This window comes from Mytilus californianus, unplaced genomic scaffold (assembly GCF_021869535.1).
Source record: "Mytilus californianus isolate M0D057914Y unplaced genomic scaffold, xbMytCali1.0.p SCAF_13, whole genome shotgun sequence".
NCBI lineage: Eukaryota > Metazoa > Mollusca > Bivalvia > Mytilida > Mytilidae > Mytilus > Mytilus californianus.
Genome location: NW_026262615.1, coordinates 43,067,651 through 43,086,907, shown reverse-complemented (window position 1 = coordinate 43,086,907; position 19,257 = coordinate 43,067,651). Strand labels below are relative to the sequence as shown.

The following is a 19,257-nucleotide window of genomic DNA, read 5'->3' as shown; positions in this document are numbered from 1 at the left end:
AGAGATAGGTTATATTTTGTAGATTTAGAACTGGTAATCATAGATTACCAATTAAAACTGATAAATGGGTAGGTTTAGATAGACAAAAAAGATATTGTAAGTTATGTCAAAATGTCAAGAATTAGGTGACGAATTTCACTTTATTTTGAATTGTAGATCTCTAGACGACTCAAGAAAACTGTTTTTAGATAAATGTTATTGTAACAGAGTAAATATAATCAAATTTTGTAAATTATTATAAACAACACATAGAAATAAGTTAAAAAAATATATATGCAAATTTATAAAGGTTATAAATTCGCTAGCAGGTCTTCCTGGTTAGCCTTAACTTTGTCTATCTGTTTTTTAATCATAATAACTGAATGATCTTGTATATAGTAATTGTAACATACTTATCTTGTCATGTGCACAATTTATTTTGTATACTACTAGTATGTTTTATTATTTCATTCTTTTAACCAATAAGTATACAGTGGTTTTAAAGAATAACATTGTCGTGTCTTGTCTTGTCTTGTCTTTCGCACAATCGTATATAACATCAAATTATTAACTTCATTATTTCATAATTTACAAAAGCATAAGTTATGAAATGAAAAAGTGATATTTGTTTTAACAAACTAATGACCAAACCATATAAACTAGTGTAATTGATTTTCAAAAATAGTTTTAGTTCGGGATTAACAAATAATAATATAGCTTAAGGTTTTGAACTATTTTCAAACTGGCTACAAAAAGAAATAATCATGATTCATTTCATTAAAATTCTTCAAAACAAAGACCGATCTCATATTTATATGTCGACTTTAGCCATGAAGCTACCTCTAATTATCAAAACAGCACATCAGAATGGAACATACAGTAGTTGCCTCCTATTTAGCATGTTGTAACTTTAATGCCATCGCATAATTAATTTATGCGATGGCATAATTGTACGTAGACAATAACTTGCTGTTCCGTGTGAGCCAAGGCTACGTGTTGAAGGCCATAACTTTGACTTATAATTGTTTACGTTTACAAATTGTGACTTGGATGGAGAGTTGTCTCATTGGCACTCATACCACATCTTCTTATATCTAAGACAAGACAAGACAAAACAATATTTTATTTAAGTCTCACCTCTTACAAAACATTTACACATTATTACAACTTCACATATAAAACAAAGAGAAACCCCTCTAAAAAGAGTTATATATGCGATGGCTAAATAATTATGGAATTGTATTATTATTTATGCCACTATATTCCCGCGCCATAGACGATCTTCTATATACATAAAATTTATACAAAATACAATTATTTGCAGGAAAATACTATTCCAGAAGTCAAGAAAACAACAATTCATCAACAGTAGTATAGTAAATATTTCTTCTGCACGTCTTTGTTCTACTAGGTACCAGTGGTAGAGTTGTATATGTTGTATACAAGTTATCATTTTGTACAAATTATATGCTTGTTTATAACAAAATCCATACTATAAAATATTGTACAAGTTATAAGTGAAGTTTAGTCAAATTTTGTACAAATTGTAATTTGTACAAGCACTTTTTGTACAAATTACAATTTATAAAAAGTCAAAATACAAATTATTTGTACAAAATGATAACTTGTACACAACATATACATATACGAATACGGATACTTTACTGTAAATCCAACTAAAGGGCCCGTTTCCGAGCATGCATATATACACACATATATATAGTATTAACTATTTGTATATGTATGTTCCAGATAATATGAGTATTTGGACCATAGGCATATGACCATACCTCGAGGACCATACGCGTATGGTCCGGTTAATGAACACGACAAGTTGCTTTCTTTGAAAAAAGAAATGCAATCGTGAACCTAAATGTCTGTTTGGTATTTAAGATCAGAAATTAAATTGTTATATATAAAGAGGCATGATTTTACCTAATTTTTTTTCATATAAGATGTAGAAAAACTGACTTGGATTCTTAATGAAACAGCAGCTGTTCAATGTTTGGAATAATTTTTTCTTGTTAAAGAAATCATTTCTGTCTCTCCCATTCCTCTCTCTTGCGACAGATAACATCACAGCATGCAGCTATTGGTAGACTAAAAGTTGGATATTTTTGTATGTGGATGTTGCCTTTTGAACCATGTCCAACTTTTTTTTTCTAAAAGCTTACACTGACCATATCGGCAGTGATGCTTAAACCAAAATTGAGAAACTGGAAAAAACAGCGAATAACAAATGCACTAGACTTCAAGATATGTCCATGCATATATATATATATATATATATATATATACAAGTCTAAATTGAAAACAACGTTCAAACCTATGATTGCGTTGGATAAAAACCGCAATTTTTATACGTGTGCATGTAAAACAAATTTCTTGGTAGAGGGGTCTAAATACAGCACAAACAACATTTTCCAAAAGACCAAAAAGTGAAAAGTATATTTTAACAAAACGCATTTGACTAGCAGGTCGAACAACTGATGTTCTTAAACCCTGCTGACTGCCATTGGCGATTGCCAAATGAATTGATCACCAGATGTTACATGGATCTTAATTAATAATTTTAATACCAAACAGAAAACAATAAACTTGCGAAAAGATGGTAAATCGCAAACATGAGGTGCAAAAAATTTATACACCATATCCGGATTTCGACAATTAATGTCTCTTCAGTGATGTTAGGGATCAAAACGGTATTTGGAAACATATATATATATATATACACTGGCTAGTTTAAGGTCAAGCAACAGTAAATGGGCTATGTCTCAAATTTTGGTATAATTTTGGATACAACTTTGGCTCGTTGAAATATAACTGAAAATCGAAAAAATAATGCATTTATCTCTTTTTTTGTCTGAAATATTATTGATTGTATTCTTTTAAAATAGGTGAATATTGTTTTAGAAAGCACATAAAATAAGCGAAAAACATTCTTAAATTTGTCTTAAAATCATAAAATCTCAAATTTCTATTACATAGATTTTTCTTAAAAAACTATATGTTGTTGGTACATGAATTTCCGTTTTAATGATGCAAATAATCATGGGGTCACCGACTTCGTTTTTATGGTATTTGCCAATTCGTTGTCTAGTTGGTAGTAAAAAAACGTCAAAAATCGACGTTTTACGGCCTATATAACGCTTATTTTGACGTTTTGTGGTATTTTTTTCACCTAGAATACTTCTTTGAATGATGTACACCGTAAAAACGAAGTCGGTGACCCCATGATTATTTTACATCATTAAAACAGAAATTCATATACCAACAACATATAGTTTTTTTAGACGGATTACGACAATTGGACTATATCCGCTATTCTAACATGACGTTCTTCAAACGCTTTGAGTACACACCAGTGGTAAGCTATGTATATATTGTTTGGGCTGTTCCGATCGTACTCCCGCGTCATATGCTTTTTTATGAATGAGCTACCCGACGTCATAGAACGTGACGTAAGAATATAAGCATTTTACGGGAAAATACACGCTTTTAAAACCGAAAATCATCACAACAAGGAAACGTAAACAAAGTGAAACGATGCTTAAATGTGTTATATAAGCCATTTTTTGTTTACATATAAGACATATGAATACAATTATCATTTAGATTCATCCAAACCTATCTAAATATGTCATTGTAAATAGTTTAAGCATGCCATTTAATCAGTTTGTTCCTTTCTTTTACGTCAATTTTAGTGCGTTTATTTATGGGAACGGCAAATAATGCCTTCACCTAGAGCGCTTCGATCCAAAAGAATGGCCGTATTTGTCCTATTAGAATCGAAATAATTCATGGGGCTTGAATATATCGTGATTTTACCACGGGTTGTCTCTTTATGCCGATATTTTACCCCTCGCTATCGCTCAGGGTAAAATATTTGTCATAAAGGGCCAACCCGTGGTAAAATCACGATATATTCAAGCCCCCATGAATTATTTCTTAATCATCTGTGAAACGGATATTACATAAAGATCAACCAACTAGGAGATATATACTCCGTATGCAGGCGCTGTTGGAATGTTGCTACATAGAAATGAAAAGTTCACAATTGGGAAGCTTAAATCATCCCTTTTGTCGTAAAGTTTTTTCAACGGGTCCTCATTGTCAATTTCTAGATGTAAATCAAGATATGAAGCAGACTATTTTTGGGACCCTTTATAGCTTGCTGTTCGGTGTGAACCAAGGCTCCGTGTTGAAGACCGTACTTTGACCTTCAATGGTTTACTTTTATAAATTGTTACTTGGATGGAGAGTTGTCTCATTGGCACTCATACAGGATACTGCTAATTTCTTTTTTAATTCATTAAATATAGACATACCGCGAAGCCAAATGGGAACTCCCAAGAAGGAGCACATGCTTTGAGCCATGAGAGCCTCAAAACATATTAAAATAATGTACTCATACATCACGCCATATTTTATGCATGCAAGAGTGCACAAGGCATTAAAATGCATATTGTCTAATGATATATGCATTCTCTTATAAAACAAAAACAACAAACAAACAAAAAAAAGCAGATTTCATATTTAAGAAGTTAATTCAACAAGTCTTGGAATACGCAAACACTTTAACTTCCATAAGGTGGAACCATTCTTGGACTCCCATGGCAAGCTTGACATACCGTCCATTTGTAGGTTTACTGCACTTCAGAACAAGGTGCTCCCCATCTTTTGCCGGGCCTTTGTAATGAGTGCATAGCTTCATTTTACTTAAAGTTGGACCAACCATAATATCCAATTTACGGAGTCTAGTACCTAGAATGAAAACGAAAACGTTTAACACTGTGCAGGCAGTATAAATACATAATCATGAGGCAACTCTGATCAAATATACCAGTTCCTGCACTGAGAAGGAATTCGTGAATATCAGAAAAGAAACGTTCAAAATATCACTATATATGCCTGGCATTCCAACAATATATGCAAAACAGATTTTTCAATACAACATGTTGACATGTATCGCCATCTTTCAATTTTATGCGGAATAAAGTAGCAATTTGTTCTTGCCAGAAACTTAAGACGAAACACCCAAAATTCATCTACGTTTGTTAATTTAAGGACATACGATACAGTTACAGGGGAGGTAATGACGTTGCGAACGTAAAATGTTATTTTCGCGACGTCAAACTGTGACATATCAGGAAAAGATAGTTTTTCGACAGATTTTTATCATTCAGACTGATTTAAGTTGAAAACGAGTTCATGGACCCCTACTTTTTTAAAATGACATTAGCTTTGATTACGTATGAAGATTATTTGTACCAAATTTTGTGAAAAAGTCACCGATGAAATTTTTTTAAATTAGATAAATATACAGCAAAAAAATGCCGTTTTTTTCTAAAATCATAAAACTATGATAAAAATTAATTATTTCTAAAGAATTGTTATACAAATTTAGACCACACTCATATAGAGAAGATATTCCAGATGCTTTATCAAAAATCCGCTTTTGTTTATCTTTTGAAACAAAAAGGTTAGGTATCATGTCTATTCAAAGGATAGAAATGTAAAAAAAAAACGAAATTTTCAGTAAATGTCTAAAATTTCGACCCCATTTATCTATAAAAGTAGAACATGAAGGTATATTTTTTATATACCATATCTGAATTGACTAGGTGAAAAAAAGCTTGTATGCAAACTTTCGTCAAAAATTCACCGTGGGATCAAAACTGTAGGCTACTTTGCTTGTGTAATGTAAAATGCGCGGTGATCACCGCGGCATCGCTTTTCAAGGATTTCGGATTAATAACTTAAGCTTATTACAAGATTTTATACCAAAAAACTTATTAAACGAAAAGATAGTCCGATACCCCAATGGTCCGAAAAATGAGATCATTTCAGTTGTTATGGGAAAAGCATGTTGGTTGGTGAGGACGGGTAATTTTGCGTTAAAATAACTGAAAGTTGCAAAAGAGTATAAACATGAAAACAATAACCTTGAGGTAAAAGCTGGGGAATAATAAAAATAAATATACAACAATCAGAAAAATAAGGATTGAGCAACCTGAACCCCACAAAAACCAGAGACGGAATATATGTTAAAGAGAGGCGAAAGATACCAAAGGGACATTCAAACTCGTAATTCAAAAATAAACTGACAACGTCATGGCTAAAAATGAAAAAGACCAACAGACAAACTACAGTACACAAAACACAACATAGAAAACTAAAGACTGAGCAACACGAACCCTACCAAAACTTGGGGTGATCTCAGGTGCTCTGGAAGGGTAAGCAGATCCTGCTCCACATGTGGCACCCGTCGTGTTAAATATGTTACTTAGGGATCAGCAGTTCCTTATCACGAAATTATCGATATTGTTTAGTACAAGTACATTCTAGACAAGGTCGCACAACTACTTTGATATGGAACAAATATAATTTGATGAAATTTGGCACACAAAAAATAGACCAAAAACAATAGCACCCTTGAACCCCTTCACAAAAAATACAGGGATAAACTCCAGGAGTAGGTTTCACAAAAAAACTTACGACTAAGTTTGATCGTAAGTCATGAACAATTCAGTATACTTACGATCAATCTTAGTCGTAAGTTTTTTTTGTGAAACCGACTCCTGTGCCTTCGGAAGAGTAAGAAGTTCCTGCTTAATGCAATCCGTATTACAGACAATTGTATTATTCTTTCATTCCAGAAATTTTATAATTTCACTAAATATCTGAGAATTATTCTTTCGGTTGTGCTTTTTAATGCAGGAGAAAGAAAAGGTGTAGTTATAAAGAATATATAGATGGTTTGTACTTTAGTGTGTATGTACTGGAATTTTTTATAATCTTAGTTTGTTTTTAAGTTAAGACTGAATTGATAAGTGCACAAGTGACCTATACAGTTTGCCTGCGAGTCATTACCCATCCATTTACGTTTTAAACCTTTTTTTTTAAATGAATTTATCAAACTTCATATGTTTTGTTTCGTTTCGATTTCGTTTCTCATTTTAGTAAAAAAATACCTTTTTTATATCATGTATATACATACGTTCAGACGATTTGCCATCCTCGATTGTTGAAATAGTTCATCTAACCCCATTGCCCCAAAAATGTCTGTAAATAATTCCGAACATTTTTTTTTCATAAATGAAAGTTCAGGGCTCCATTCTGTTCAACAGTCCGCTATCATTTGCAAAGTGCATGTAACAAATCAGCAGTCATCAATTCGATATTTAAAATATCTCTGATTTCTTTATGCTCGTAAGCGAGTTACGATAGATCTGAATTTTAATCAGATAAATATTCAGAAAACATGACCATTGAATATTATTCTAATAGATACCGGTACCTTGATTTCCAGTATTTTTATTCCCGATTTTGTACATTTTTGTCAACATCAGGGATTCATCTACTTACCGGCGCCATTTGATCTGTTCCAAATTTCAACATGATGAACTGAGAAGGAAGATCCGAGGTCTACCCACCAATATGGCTTCTTGTCAAATTTCGTGATAAACATTGTAGATAGATCGCCGTCAACAGCATTGCGTGAAGGGTAACGACTAACTATCTTTGAACTTTGACCTGTCATTTTCTTGTAAGACACATCTTCCAATCGCATATCACCTGGAAGCGGATTTAAGAAAAAAAAAGTCGTTGAACTTCCCCGCAATATTTATAAATATACAATTCGTCGTGACTCAATTGTTCAGAAAAGAAAAGTTCGTGTGCAAAGTTGTACGTTTTGAAAAGCGAATGTTGTAAGGCTTAATCAAAATCAAACTTTAATCGACTAAACATTATCTGTATTTGGAGAACCAGGATATACGCCAATACGGAAGCAACACGATATTACAATTAATCAAATGAAAAAAAATATAGAGTAGACGACAACGCACAAACTTCAAAATTAGACAAATGTCTTTATTATACTTTACATATATATTATAAACAATTATATTGGTTAACACTCATCACGTGACATGGAATAAATCAGTTAATTTTCATTCAAATGCAAGGAAGGATGAATAACCCTACATTTTTACAACCCAGCACCCTCAGTGAAATAACCTTTGTGTGTTAACAATTTTGAATATTCACCTTTTCTACTGGCCATAACTGTATAATAAAATACAAATAATAAACACCGGGTCTCTACCAAATAGTATAAACAGATTGTGAATAAGTTAACCAATATAACCACCAAAAAATCTGCCACCGTGAAACAACAACTTTTTTCTTGGTATGGCGAAATGATATTTTTAGACTTTGGTTAATTTCTTAAAACCAGTTTCCTATCTGCAATAAAAATATTAAATTTGGAGTCAATAAAACATTATCCCAATAAAAAAAATATTGAGTACACGAACGAAGCTTTCGACAATGATCATGTACGAAAGTCTCACAGATGTAAATTCTCAGTCAATTTCTGAAACTGAATAAAAATGGCATGCAATTCATATTCCGTTTCGTATGTCTATCATACCTTCACAAACGTTTTTCAAACTTTGTCTGAGCATCTTATCAGTCCTTTTAAGTATTGTTTCCAGCGTGTTCCCGGTTTGCAGAATTGTCTTTTCTAGTCTTTCGTTTCTGGCCAGTTTCACTTTATCACTCGCAAAGGAAACTTTGCAAGCAGACGACAACATAGTACATCCGAATATCAAAACTGTAGTACAATATAAAATTTTATCAAATTTCATCATGTAAACAGCCAACAGTAACCATTTGTGCTGTAAAAAAGAAACACGGGATAAGATAATATCACGCAAAATATCAATTAACAAGCGGTTTGTTTATCCCGCACTAGCAGTCATCCAGATTTTATAGAAAATGATGAGCGAGGCGAAAATTTTTTTGGGGTAAAATTATCGAAATATTCTTTATTAAGTTGAGCACAATCCATGCTTTGCAAATTTTAGGAGAGGCACACGCCCGCCACGCCCCCGCCTGAATCCACTCCTGCTGACGCAAGATTTATTTAATATACATTGTCAAAATATTTTACCACAAAATTATAATGTGGATCAATAACCAAGTCGTTGAAGATAAAGTACTAAATGCACAAGGTAACAATCTTTTAGAATTATGCCTGTCATCAATACTACGTATACTTAACGGCAGATACATTGGTGATTCCTTGGGATATTTTACATGTTTTACGCCCAATGGTATGAGTACAGTCTATTATGCTATTGTAAGTAAGAGTCTCCTGACCTCAGTAATATACTTTAAAACTAATGGAATCAAATACCTTTCAGATCATGCACAAATTGAAACTCCAAAAAACTACATGTATTAATCCAAAATCTCTCATCTGAAACTTTTATATTTTAGGAAATTATAAACTTTGAAACAAAGAAATATGCAGCCTCGGAAAGTCAAAATGGGATAGATCAGGCGACTAGTGAGCTCGATTTAATTTTATACAACTTAACAGAAAAATCTTGTACACTTAGACATGTTAGAGGTAAATCAAAATTCAAAAGAAATATAAAAAAGAAGTAAAAATGGTCAGATATTTAAGTATCTATACTACTAAAATAACGAGGTCCAATTTGTTATAGCCGGCATGACGTAAAAACGACGATTTTCCACATACTATATAATCCCAATAATCAACAATACGATACCGATACCAATAGTATATTATGTCACATGAAGTTTCCTGTTACCTTCTGTAGGTGGCACGGTAGTATTTCCTGGCCCATAGGGATAATGATAGATATAGGAAGATGTGGTATGAGTGCCAATGAGACAACTCTCCATCCAAGTTACAATTTATAAAAGTAAACCATTATAGGTCAAGGTACGGCCTTCAACACGGGGCATTGGCTCACACCGAACAGCAAGCTATAAAGGGCCTCAAAAAAAATTACTAGTGTACGCGGGTTATTCAGTGTGCACCACATTTTTGATGTTATTTCTTCATAGACAGAAAAAATATTACAGTCATTCCTTAAATAAAGAATACTAGTCTTCACTTATTTCTTACCAAAAAAAATATCAATGTAAAGGAACCCCTAATGTTATCTCTATTTCAGCTTTATATGAGTTAATTGAATAAGTAGGGACCCCTTACCACTTACTGGTTCCAAAAAAAGCTCATACTGGTGTCATGTTACTACAGAACTACAAATTAAACCTGAAGAAAACTAGTATAGCTGTACTTGTGTGAAAAAAAATAAGAAATTATGCACTTTATTTATTTTGGTGAAAATTTTAAGACGTACAGGCAACTAAAATATGTCGCGCCTCTGTTTTTTTCCACTTCAATACCCTATAAATTTGATTAATTATATATATATATAGTTAAAAAAAAGTTAAATTTTGTTTATTGTAAGTTTATTGTGGTAAGAAAAGAAGCCGGGGGACGTGTTCAAATAGAAAGATATTAAAAGCAGAGAAAACTGTACATCTTCCAATCTGCATTACTTTATCAGATGACAATACGAATATTAAAAATCGATGCTAGAAATAAGGCATATTTACTTTAATTCAGTCATTGACCCGCTGGTGTGTTCTAGTATGAATATAAAAAGTCAATAAATGCAGTTGGTAAAGAATTAAGACAAAATCCTTTTAACTGTTTACTGAATCATAAATATTTGTGTTTACTCAAATCTTTTAGAAAGTTAACCAAACAAAAAAAAAATATAATATAAAAAGAAAATCTTTGACAAACTTTCAGATTCAATGAATAAAATTCCACAAGAATATTGGAAAAATACTAAAATCACTAGAAAACAAAAATATAGATGGAGATGAAGATTTAAAAGTAATGCTAAAGGACAGTGAAAGCGCAATAAAACATTTCCAAAATGAAGGAAAATTTCCAAAAATAAATAATGACTTCCAAATTAAAATTGAATAAAATCAAAAAAATATTGAAGATACTATTTCTTTTAACCCGGACACTAACAGCCCTATTACTTGTTCTGAAATTAAAGGTGTAATAAAAATCTTAAAAAATAGAAAAGCAAGCGGACGGGTCTTTAATGAGGTAATTAAATTTTGTAGTCCAGTAACTACCAAAGCATATGTTAAATTATTTAAACTTATTTTAAAAAACAAAACGGGATACTATCCAACTTCATGGAATTCTGCATACATAACTTTAGTACATAAGTCAGGTGACAAATGCAATCCAAGCAATTACAGAGGAATTTCTTTAATTAATTGTATATCCCAACTATTTAGCAGTATCTTAAATCAAAGAATGATTAAACTATGGAAACAAATATTAACTAATTATATTTTCCAATATTTGAAAAGGTTCATGTTAATTTCTGTAAAAACATTCTAGGTACCATAAAGACCTCTTCTAATTTAAGGGTTAAAGCTGAACTTAGTAGACAGCCAATAGAAAAATATATAAAAACGCAAGCAATCCGTTATTTGGCTAGATTAAATACTGAAAATATAAACCTATTTCTAAAAGAAAGTTATACATTAAGTAAATAATTGACTCACAAGGAGTTTATACACATGCCCCACTTTCATCAAAGATTCTACACAAGAAATGAATATTGATATACAAAAAATAGTTTCATGTCAAAATATGAAATGTGTAAAGAAAAACTAAAGACTTGGATTAAAAACATTTCAAGCAGCTTGTACTCAGAATTACTTGAAAATAAAATAAATAGTTTAAACAAAAATAACAAACTTTTTTCTTTATAAAAGCATTAAAGTCAAACAAGACCAAGAATTTTATCTTATATATCCAAATTCTGAAACTTGACGTTTATTTACAAAAATAGAATAAGTGACCATAATTTACTTATAGAAAAGGGCAGATACTTATACCTCGAAACCAAAGAACATGTCTAACTTGTAAAACAATAGAAGATGAAAACCACTTTCTCCTCTACTGTCAAAATAATAAAATATTACGTATTAAACTTTTTAATGGCATCGCATTAGATAATCCTCATATTCTCAAATCTTTCTGAAACTGAAAAACTAGTAGTCCTGCTAAATCCTTCAAATATATTTTGTTGTTGTTATTATTTGTATTTGTCAAAAGTATAATGTTGTACTTATATGACAATAAAGAATTATGTATTACGCAACTGATTCGAACGATCCTAATTATATATAAGTATATACATAAAGCCTTTACTTCAATTTCTGTTATTGATAATTCAAAGCGAGACGACAACCATACATGCATAAAAATAAGGAGATGTGGTATGATTGACAATGAGACAACTATCCACCAAGTTCAAATGAAGTGTAAGCAATTATAGGCAACCGTACGGCCTTCAACAATGAGAAAAACTCATACCGTATAGTTGGCTATAAAAGGTCCCGACATGAAAAATATGAAACAATTCAATTGAGAAAACTAACGGTACAATTCATAACAAAACAATTTCGAAAAACAAATCTGCCAGACATGCCATATAACGACAACCACTGAACAACAGGCTCCTGACTTGTTATTACAGGCACATAAAGAATGTGGCGGGGTTAAACATGTTTGTGAGCGCTCAACCCTCCCCATAACCTGGGACAGTGGTGTAAAATCAGTTGAAAAAGGCTTAACTCATTTGACCGATACATAGCATAAACACACCAAACAAAATCGCAGACCGGACGTGTCAGGGTATTTATCCATCCCTCATCCCCAACAACAAAAAATACACTAAGTACATATCTGAGAGTACTTACAGTTTCTGACAGATATTTATCATTTCCATTCCATTTATCTAGCCCTTTGAGTGCCAAGCTTGTTGTGCCGGAGGATTTTTTGAAGATTTGTTTATCAGAGTGATATAGTGACGTCGTACGTAACAACCATTGTTTGACGTAACAATGTTGCAAGGAGCTTGATGTGCAGTGCATGCCAATGTGTAACGTCGAATATTTATGATCATTAATGGTGTCAGAGTATCTCTGTCATAGTCCGTTCGAATATTTTTAGATTTAAAACATGTATTATTTCAATGTTTTCTTGTATTTTTTTTTTCGTGTCATCACTTATTTATTAAAGCACTGAAAAACAAAGGAAAATGCATCGTTAGTTTCAAGAAACGTATCTTTGATCAATAAAGAAATAGAACAGCCAATTGTATATCTATGTTTTAATTGACAAATCGAATGTTACTATCTAATTGTCGGTCAAGTAGGGTCATGTATCAACTAATATGAAGCCTTTTCCAGTCCAAAGCACCACCTTGAAAACATCAAAGAAAAGCGATCGTTTGAATGTAATAACAACAAAATTGATCTATGTTTTGAGTGCGGGTGGTTTCCCTGTGTGTTATCAGCTGACTCTATAAAGAATCACTCACTTCGTAAAATACATATTGATCGATGTTTTCGATGCGAGGTCTGCCATAACCGACGTTCAATTGTCAATAATTTTGACGTAAAACAATCAACTGGGTGTCAGTCCGGTTTGAATATTCGTCCTGAACATGCATGAAATATCTTCCACTGGACGTTAAGCAACCAACAATTAATCAATCACTTAAACACACGGACAGATGACAGACAGACGACGAACCGAAAGTGAGCAACTATATACATGATATATAACTACCATTTAAACTGAATTTGTATATAAATATCGAAATGTATCAGTCATAACATGTGTAAGTCAATTAAACAGTCCATAAATTTCGTACGATGATGTTATAATAACCGGGAAAATATCTTGAGAATAGAATCTATTATGACAAGTATTATAGTTATATCTTAAAGAAAAAAAATATTCTTGTTTGTTTTTGCCATTATGTTGTCTGATGTTTTTTCCCCGCTTTATTGTTTTCGGTAATCAGTGCCATGAAGAATTTATATCGCAAAACAAGACAACCGACCCTATTATTCCTATTACTGAAAAAAGCATGTGGAATTGACATTCTACATATTATACCCATTCAAATCACAATGTGTTTTATATCATTAAAACAGAACTGTCCATAACAGATATATGTAGTTTTAGACAAGATTATTACGACAGAATTTAGCAATTCTAAAAATGAAAACAAATACTTTTATGTCGTTATTTACGTGCATTCCACATAAATGATTTAAACTTCTATCTATTTCACTAATTCTAATTGATACTTAATGCAACCAGTTTTGATAGTTCAAGCTGGTCGAACACAAGACGCAATTTTCCTAGCGTTAGCCGGGAAACCTCCAAAAAATTATTTTAATACCTTGCGTTCTCATTTATGTATATAAACTTACATGAAAAAAAATAAAAACTAAAACAACACCTCGTCAAAATTTGATGAAGTATATCACTTCAATGTAACTACTTATTAAATTCAAAAGAATACACAAGTCGTGATCGAGCGTAACACGCATTTTATAATAGCACAGGTGCTTGGATTGCAAGTGCTTGTTTAACTTTTTAGAATTTTGAAATCAATAGTTCATTCCAGATAGTTTCTCCTTTTTAATGATAAGATTTACTACTTTGTCCATCAATTAAGTGTGATGCATCGTACTTGTAAATGTGCTTTTTTAAATTTTTGCAGTAGGAAAAATACTTCCATAATAAATCTATATTTGTAATAATAGTTTGTAAAAGTTCCGGACATTTATGATATCTAGTGGAACTCGCCATTAAGTCGTACACATTTTACTTTGCACACTCCTTGAACCTTCATTGGAGCATACAAGTTCCTTGTAAAGTTCTAATTTCCAAAAACTACCATCAGATATCTAAAATCGTCCCAGATACTATCGCAACTTTGCTTAATTAATCACAAAATGTGTTTATATTTTGTTGCTGCTTTCACTGTATGGACACTTTAGCCCTTCAGTCGAACACCACAAATAACGCGGTGTCTATATAGGACGGACATCTTGAACATAATATTATATACCAAATTAATTTATTCAATTAATTAAACAAGAAGGTTTGTCATGCTAGTGAAGAAATACGAAAACTCTGCAAAGAAACTTAAAAAAACCAGTAGTAATAACTGTAGCAAATTACCGGTTTGTCTCTATAATTCTAAGAAAATTTGCTTTGAATATAATAGATAACAGTAATAAATAGATATTTTATTTCTTTTTGAGATATTGTTCACTTCTTGAACATCATCGTTTTCATATTGTTGTTGCTCTTTAAGTCTTATTGTGCTCTGGTTCTGTGATGAAAACGCGGATTAATGGAGCGTGGCCGGCCACCATGAATTCGCCGTCAGAGCATTGTGACGTCATCGCCTTTGTGATGCCATTAACGACAGAAGAGAAAATAACAAAGCCGATAAATCGGCTCTCGGCACAGACGAAGGAAACTCTGAAAGCCGATATATCGGCTTTTTGCATAGTAAGGGCTAGCAAAATAGCACAGAATATACAAGTCTGCCTCCCTACCTTGTCGTTCGCCTAGACAGTCGGAAAACAATGGGACTGATAGTAAAGCCCGCTATTCTAAAGTTGCGTTAATTTCGCGGAAAAAAATCAAATTGGCGGCAATTTGTAAAATATTCGCTTTACTGTGTATTACTTGTCATTGGAGCTAGAAAAAAGTACAAAACAATGGATAATTTTGGTATCAAATTAAAGCTCTAGGTCTTGGGATTACTGTAGAACCTTTATGATTGTTTCTCATTAATAATGAAATACATATACGAAATTATGATAGAGGGCATATTTGCCCTGTTACTCAAATCAGAAGTACCTGTTTTTATATTACCCAACTTCTGGGAACCAGTATGCTCTAATATGCAAATAAAGATATGCACAAGGCAGAATAACGTGATTGCCTCTTTATTTGAACTTAAGATAGAATACTAGCTATAAAGGCTTTAAAGTGCATAAATTAACATAGAAAACAATGGGAATATGAATTAGCGGATTTATTCCAGAAAACATATTTGAAGCAAGTATGCATGTGCGTTTCAGGAGCATTCTTTCTTTCTTCGCTCAGAAAATACCAAAACAAACAAGTGTTTAAATAGACTAGACACATGTGCATTAGCTTTACGATTTGATTTTCTGACATAATGGCATTAATATGCATGAAATATTTGCTACTGGACTTTAAGTAGAAAACATTCAAATCAATCCGCTATATTTGATACAAAGCAAAACTGGCAGTGCTATCAGATTTACATGATAATATATATTTTTCAGCCATCTGTGCAAACGGAAAATTAAGTGATGCACGAATAAAAAGAGATGTGAGATGAACGTCAATGAGACAGTAACCCAATTACAGAAATAACCGATATATTTTTCAGCTAGCAGTGTACACGGAAAATTAAGCGTGAAATAGAAGGAGAATCAGATGGGATTTATACGTCATTGGAACAGCAGCCCGACGACAGAAATAAATTAAAAAAACCAACAACAAAAAACAAAAAAAAAACAACCAGATGCATGTATAGTCTTCGACAAATAGATAGGTGACCACACAAATATGTCTCGCTCTTAATTGTCTCGATTCCATGACAGATATATATATATATAAATTCAACAGAAACAGTAAAGATCTACTATTAACACTCAGTTATCAGAATAAAAAAAGGGAGGGGGGTCATGACGATATGACATGCGACCAATAACGACAATGTTTCGACTGACGTGGGACACAGACACGATTAAGAAAACGAAATGTAATGGGGTTAAACTCTAGTTTGATTTTTAAATCTCAACCACCCCCCTTAAATATTACATCATTACTAGGAGAGAAAAGGGAAGAGTATCATCTAAGATTTAATCCCGTCGCCTCATTGTACGTACGGGTTTCACTCAGTCCCAACGAGGGCTAAATTCCCAACTGAATAGACTGTAATTACTAAACTGCGGTAAGATTAAAAATTGTGTAAGGCAAACTTATATGTAAAAATTGATTCATAAAAAAGGGTATAATAATACGGAAATATTTCAAAGTTTTGCAAAATTTGTATTTGTTATCAGGAAAAAAGCATGATAAAGACTCATTTTATGTTTGAGTCGTTGTTTAAATTTTTTTTGGCACAATTCAATTTTAATCTGAGCAGATCACAACATTAAAAAATACGAAAAATGCCAAAAAAAAAGCTACAAACGTATATGATACGTATATAAACGATCCAGATTTTTGCCAATACCTTCTCTGATGAAATTTTGCAAAATGTGTACTTTATAAGGGTTTCAAACCCTTTATATCGTATGCTAACATATGAAAGAAATAGCTTGTTTTGTTTCGTATTATGTATGGAAAACATTTTTTTTGGTGTTTTTGTATTACTTTTGCTTTTTTGTATTGTTTTGTGTTTTGATTTTTCTTTTAGAAAAGGGGGTGCTGTGAAATCGATTTTTCTTAATGGTAAACATCAGCTATAAATTGAGAAAAAAATATTTTCAATGTGTAGTAAACAGGCAAAAACTTTTTTTATATACCACTTTTCATGTGCAAAAGGTGCAGTTTTGATTATAACGGCATTATAGGGAAGTAAATCAGCAAAAACTTAAAACTTTAGCGCGGGACTTTCTTCAGCGTAAGCCTACGTAAAAAAGACGAGTAACAGTGTCGTGCAGTGCCGTCAATCTGAGTAGATGTACATTTTATATCACAGTATATATACTATCTGCAACAGAAGAAGAAACAGCATAGTTTCATATTAAACGATTAAAACTGCTAACGTCTGTTTTCAGTCGAAGTCACTGGCATAACCATTCCGTGATGGAGAAAAACATTCGTACGCCGAAGTTGACGAAGTCACTATGGTACCAGATGTAACAAAACTGTAGAGAAACATCCACTAAGTTGGCCATGCAGAAAGGAAGTCAATTTAATCGATCGTCTAATGGAAACACAGGGAGAGGATCTGAAAAATCTGTCTACACTGCAGTGTAAGAGGAAGAATCAAAAGTTAACACTGCAGAAGAAGCAGTTAAAGTGATTAAAACAAGACAGAATATTACAGAACAAAGACAATTGCATATCGAAAACGGCTCTTTTAAGAGTCACACAATTATTTCAAAAAGAGTATGACTATTGTTGATATAAAAACATGTAATCACCAAAGAAGATATTTTTTACATTTTCCTCTTCATTTAATTTTTGCTTATTTGAATTTGTCTCCAGAAAATTAGTAAGACTTACAAAAAGCGTACAAGGACGTCTGTGATGATTTCAAAAAAATGGTTTGTGTGTAAATTCTTTTATTTTGCATTTGACTTGACTACCAGAAGGTATAGAACCACTAATTCGGTCCCGGTCACAAAGAACATACAAGAAAGTAGTACATATGTAAAACAAAATAGTTCCTACGCATAACTGCTGTAACTTTGTCAAAAAGTACAAAGCAATGGGTAATTTTGGTATCAAATTAAAGCTCTAGGTCTTGGGATTACTGTAGAACTTTTATGATTGTTTCTCATTAATAATGAAATACATATACGAAATTATGATAGAAGGCATATTTGCCCTGTTACTCAAATCAGAAGTACCTGTTTTTATATTACCCAACTTCCGGGAACCAGTATGCTCTAATATGCAAATAAAGATATGCACAAGTCAGAATAACGTGATTGCCTCTTTATTTGAACTTAAGATAGAATACTAGCTATAAAGGCTTTAAAGTGCATAAATTAACATAGAAAACAATGGGGATATGAATTAGCGGATTTATTCCTGAAAACATATTTGAAGCAAGTATGCATGTGCGTTTCAGGAGCATTCTTTCTTTCTTCGCTCAGAAAATACCAAAACAAGCAAGTGTTTAAATAGACTAGACACATGTGCATTAGCTTTACGATTTGATTTTCTGACATAATGGCATTAATATGCATGAAATATTTGCTACTGGACTTTAAGAAGAAAACATTCAAATCAATCCGCTATATTTGATACAAAGCAAAACTGGCAGTGCTATCAGATTTATATGATAATATATATTTTTCAGCCATCTGTGCAAACGGAAAATTAAGTGATGCACGAATAAAAAGAGATGTGAGATGAACGTCAATGAGACAGTAACCCAATTACAGAAATAACCGATATATTTTTCAGCTAGCAGTGTACACGGAAAATTAAGCGTGAAATAGAAGGAGAATCAGATGGGATTTATACGTCATTGGAACAGCAGCCCGACGACAGAAATAAATTAAAAAAACCAACAACAAAAAACAAAAAAAAAACAACCAGATGCATGTATAGTCTTCGACAAATAGATAGGTGACCACACAAATATGTCTCGCTCTTAATTGTCTCGATTCCATGACAGATATATATATATATAAATTCAACAGAAACAGTAAAGATCTACTATTAACACTCAGTTATCAGAATAAAAAAAGGGAGGGGGGTCATGACGATATGACATGCGACCAATAACGACAATGTTTCGACTGACGTGGGACACAGAC

The 19,257-nt window shown here is 32.3% G+C and overlaps 1 long non-coding RNA gene across 1 annotated transcript; it reads right to left on the bottom strand.

Moving 5' to 3' along the window:
• Positions 1-4,496: 4,496 nt before the first annotated feature.
• LOC127723717 (uncharacterized) lies at positions 4,497-12,716 on the bottom strand. The gene is made up of 4 exons (XR_007992221.1): positions 12,607-12,716; positions 8,417-8,663; positions 7,348-7,557; positions 4,497-4,743 (listed from the first exon to the last, which is right to left on the bottom strand). It is a non-coding gene; the product is annotated as an uncharacterized LOC127723717 (long non-coding RNA).
• Positions 12,717-19,257: the final 6,541 nt, after the last annotated feature.